Source organism: Chinchilla lanigera, unplaced genomic scaffold, assembly GCF_000276665.1.
Source record: "Chinchilla lanigera isolate Chin_1 unplaced genomic scaffold, ChiLan1.0 scaffold00168, whole genome shotgun sequence".
In the NCBI taxonomy this organism is placed as follows: domain Eukaryota; kingdom Metazoa; phylum Chordata; class Mammalia; order Rodentia; family Chinchillidae; genus Chinchilla; species Chinchilla lanigera.
This window is the reverse complement of record NW_004955569.1, coordinates 919,813-925,412: the sequence shown is the minus strand read 5'-3', so window position 1 is coordinate 925,412 and position 5,600 is coordinate 919,813.

Sequence of the window (5,600 nt, the reverse complement as noted above, 5' to 3'; positions counted from 1 at the left end):
GAAGGAGAAAATAGAAACAAAGATTTTGTAATTGGGAAAGGGTGGAGGCTTTGAAGGAAGGGGAAAGGAATGGGGAAAAAAGAATCAAGTTATACCATGTACAGGTATAAATTCTCTATGATGAATGTGATCATCATGTATATCTAAAATATATGAATAAAATATAATTGAAGAAAAAAATAATTACTTGGTATGCTTTGTACAATTCTCTACATGCACAGTAAAATTATAGAGCTCTGCTTGGTAGGCTGCAGGTGACTTCCCTGTTGCATTGTCCTTTGCACAGGCCTAGTGCACTGTGGGCAGCCCTGAAGACCCTGCACTGGAAATGAAGTCAATAACTTTTGATGATGTCATTGTGAACTTCACCCAAGAGGTGTGGATTTTGCTGGATACTTCCCAGAAGGATCTCTATGGAACAGTGATGCATGAAACCTTCAGGAATATGGTCTCTATAGAAGTCAGATTCTGGACAGTGAATGTAAGTCCGTGTGGAAAAAATCTTTAGATCTCTGTATCTTCAGTCTTCAGATCAGACTATAAATAAGAGAACTGGACTACATCCATGCAGAAACCATATGTGTAAGTGTCATGGTTTGTGTCTGGATGACCCCCAAAGCATCACACAATTATGGGATGGGCTTCTAGAGTTTATGAGTGATCCATTGTCCAGTGCTGGGATTATGGGTGTGAATACTACACCCTTCCTGGGGTGGGCAGTTTGCATGGAATATAAGGAAGGGAAAGAGGCTTGCTTGCTCCTCCTCCCTTTTTGCTCTTGCTGCTTTTCTGTTTTCTGCTGCCATGAACTGTTTCCCTCTGCCATGTGCTATCCTGCCTTGGAGCCAGCCAAGTATGGACTAAAACCTCCACAAACTGTGAGCTAAACAAAACCTTCCTTCTTTAATTTTGGGTGTCAGGTGTTTTGTTCCAGCAATAAAAAAAAAAAAGTAACAAAGACAGTAAGGATCTCTTCATTGGCTATTTATCCCAAAATATGCCCTGAGACTTTAGGGTGGACACAAATGATATGAGAATCAAGAACATGTAGAGAAGCCATGTAAATATGTACAGCATGAAGAACCCTTTACCTTTACCCAATGCTCTGTGAAGCTTGAAAGAACATACACTGGAGAGAAATCACAAGAATGTAAGCATGTGGGAAGGCATTCAGATATTCCAGTTGCCTAAAAAATTTAAATTTAAAAATTTATAAAGTTTTACCTGGTCTTCCAGGTTCCTACACCAAGGAGACAATATGATGTTTACCCATCTGGGTCCAATTTATTTCACTTATGAGTATGGTTTCTAGTTGCATCCTTTTACCTATAAAAGCCTCGAATTTATCTTTTTTAATAGCTGAGTAATATTCCATTGTATAAAAATACCACATCTTTTTTACCCATTCCTCAGTGGATGGGCATCTGGGTTGTTTCCAAGATTTAGCTATAACAAATTGTGCTGCTATAAACATGAGTGCACATATATTGCTGTGGTATGATGTCTTTAATTGTTCTGGGGAAATACCCAGAAGGGGAATAGCTGGGTTAAACGGGACTTCCAATCCTAGTTTTGTGAGAAAACTCCAAGTTGATTTCCAGAGTGGTTGCACCAATCTAACTAAGACCCTCAAATCTCCACCAAAAGGCTCATGGATTTAGTAATCAAATTCAATAGCATAGCTGGATGCAAAGTGAGCACACAAAAATCAATAGCATTCTTGTACACAAGTAACAAAGAGACTGAGAGAAATTAGGGAAACTACACCTTTCACACAGCATCTAAAAAGATGAAATACTTAGGACTCAATCTAACAAAAGAAGAAAAAGATCAGTACAGTGAAAATTATAGTACTCTAAAAAAAAGAGATCGAAGAGGATATCAGAAAATACAATTTTAATTTAAAAAGTAAAATACTCCTATCATGAACAAATTGCAACACTGGATAAAAATTTAATATGTAGCACGGAAATTTGTAAAAAGATGCAGTATCTTAAAAATGCTGTGAAACAAATCAACTACAATGATCACACTGCATATATGTAGTGGAACTGTTACAAGTGGATGTTTGGTCAGATTAGGAAAATTACATAATTGTTTAGAAACAATTTAAGCAACACCAATGGTCTACTTTGGAAGCTATCTTGTCTGTAATGTTAGAGCTAGGAACAACACACAGCTCACCATTTTGAGTATATATTTTAAGATTTTATTCCATATACTTCAAGCTCTATAATTATTAACACAGTGTGTTTGTAATCATCTGTGCAAATGACCTGCAATAATCTGAGAAGTAACATCTGTTTCTCCTCAAGTCAAGACCAAATCTTCCAGTGAATAAGGTCATGAGCACCTGTGATTCATGGCGAGTCTGTCCTCTGAAGTGCCAAGTTATCTCTTGCCTGCAAAAATTATGTATTGCTTTATGCCACTAGCAAAAGGTACAGCACACTCCTTGTTTGCCAGGTAAGGTGCCATTGTCAGAGCCTTGTGGACACGACCCACAGGGAAGATGAGTTGGGCCATGTGGTTGGGCATAGCGTAGGATGACTACAAAGAACTCTTGAGCTATCAGCACCTGGAGCTGCTGGCAGAATGCTGAAGAATGAACCTGGTGGTCTCCTTACTATATTGTGCCTTCAACAACAGTGCTACCCGCAGTGCAGAGTAGACACAAACTCATCTACAGTGTGCTTTGCTGGTTTCCTAGTAGTATTTGTAATAAAGTTATCTACTGCAACCTCTAAAAGCCCTTGATTGTGCATTTACACCTTCATATAAATTCTTGGAGTGCATATGTATGTGTGTGTGCATTTCTTTGTGAATCTAGTGTGTAAAGATTACATATCAATAAGGCTACAATCCATGACTTCAAAAGTGGATGTGTGGAGTGTGATTGAGGTGAGAGAACTTAAAACTGCCCCAGGATGAAACTATGGATTTCTTTCTTGGAACATCCAGAGTGTTAGCTTGTATGCCTACAGCATATATTGATTTGTTGATTCCAAATGACTGAAAATTCAAGAAATATAGATGATGGTGCTAAAAACTCCATTAGACTGAATGAAGTTGTGACACTGACTTATGTATATTTTTGAAAAAAGAAATGATAAGATCTTCCTGTTTAACACCCGATTTTCTTTTTAATTTAGATGCACTCATATATTCTGCTTTTTGATGTTTATGGTTCTGTATAATTTCTTACTGCTAGAGCTATGAACATTGGTAAAATACATGTTCCTACAAAATTTGCATTCCATCTACATTTCCAAATTAATTTTCATTGCATTGTGCCAATGATTCCAATGATTTCTCATGGAAATTATAAGCAACATTTCTTCCTTGTCATTACAGTTCTTCAAAATTTCCTTGCAAGTTTTTGTTCTGACTGTATTCCTGCTCCCACATTTAATGATGGTGCAGCCCAGTAGTCTGAAGTTTAGAAAAGAACTAAATGTGGGTTCTCAGAGGTTCTCACAGTACATAGAATTCTGTGAAACACTGGTATTTTGCTTTCAGGACCCTACATGTCAGACCTCAGTATGTCCTGCTCTTTTCCATCTGAGTTCTCATTTGCCTCAAGGGGTCATGGGATAAAAGAGCCTTTCCTGACTGTGCAACTGTCTCTGAGGAGAGAGTAACTGGAAAGTTGTTATTGGCCTTAGTAATTAGCAATGGGAGAAAAGTGTTTGATGGGAACTCGACTCCCCCAAAGACTGCACTGTAACGGGGAGAGTGGAATGACAATTGTGCTCTGTGTGGAGGTGAAGTCACCGACTCACAAACACATATCTAAGGTCTGCACCCTTCTGTCACAAACATACTGGGTGTGAGAGGAATAATGCATCAGCAAGAGCCCTGGTAACTGAATGGAGGCAGGTGAGTCTGTCTTATATCAATATCAGAGGCAGTTTGACAGGTGAGGAGGTGGATTAGCAGTCTGCATATAAACACGATCAGAAAAGTTATTGTGGGTTTCAGACAGGCTGAGTGCCAGAGACATGTGGGAGGGAAGTGGAAGCTCTGAAGCATGAGATGACCTAAGAAACAGACGGGAGTCTCACACCCTTCCACAGTCCAAGCACTGAACATACTAATAGAACGATGGGGAATTCACAGTGACACCCATTGCTGATGTGTAACACATCTGATAATCGAACATGGGTTTCAAAAATTGTATCTTGAAAACCAATGTTCTAAATGGACTCAGAGGCTCACTTTTCAAGGTTATTATTCATCTGTACACAAAATGTCTGAGCTCACAGTAAACACTTCTGTAGTCAGTATGGAAATGTTGTACATGAATCTCAGCAGCAGGAGTAGAAATGATTCCACCTACTCGGCAGGTGAAGGAGGCAGCAGGAGTAGAGTGGAGGCAGAGTACGTGTCTCTGCTGAAAACGTCTGGCTGGTGATGTTGAGAATTTTCTTTTAATGCTAGCAGTTAGGCAGGTAGCACTTGAAGTTTTGAGAGACGTCTATCTTGCTGAAATGAATGTGAAAAGGGTGTGCTCTGTTACTTCTATTTATACAGTGCACATTTATCACTTTAAAGCTTCCATTTTGTATACGTTTGTATCCTAATATTGCTCTCAAGTCATTTTGTCACTCCAGTAATTCATAGATTCAAATATGGTAAGTGTATGCATAAAATTTTGTGTAAGTTTGGTTCCTCCTTTTAATATACTATCATATGTTTGTATTTAAAGGCCCTTGCTTTAGAAGAGAGCATAATACAATTAAATTATGTAACTGAACACTTGCCTCTGAATTAAGACCAAGTGATCTTGTTTTATTCTTTTGCAGATCCTGAGTTGAATAAATTGTCGTCCATCTCTAAGGTCACATATAAAAGCATTTAGAAAATCCTGTGACTGATCTTTGTTAAGAGTCTAAGACTATTAAAAGTCCAGTTTCACCCCCAAGATAGCTCTACTCTTCCACTGTGCTCCTAAACCATCTGTCCATTCCTTGTTGAAATATGAGATAAGACATAAATCAAATATAGAAGGCACACACCCAAGCAAGAAAGGTTACTCTTAACAGCAAAGATGCATGGATAGCTGGCCAGAAAATACAAAAATCACTGAAAAAAGAAAATTTTCCTGTGATATAAAGCAGGTATCTTTAAGTATACATGATTCTCAAATATGAGAAGGGCAGGCTTGAAGAGCACCAGAATAAATAGTTTATTTCTCTTTGCATCCATACTTAATTTTGACCATCATTCAGATGTGATTTTTGTGCAGACTGTGCTAAAGATACTAATTCCTAACCACTGATCCTTTGAGAAATTCATTATCAACAAGAGTATATGATAAAATCAGAGCACCAAGAATAGAGGGAAGAATGATACTATTTATGGTCTGGCAGCATAAGTCCATTGTATTTCTCTCTGTATGTCTGCGTCCATGTCTCTGCCTGTGTCTGTATCTCTGTCTCTGTGACTGCTCCTTTCTCTTTTTCTCTTTCTCTCTCTGTTTGCCTACCTCTTATATTCACACATATAGGCAGATACTCGAATGCACACACACACACACACACACACACACACACAGGCAGAAATATTTAAAATTAACCTAAAAAAGCATATTTGGTTAG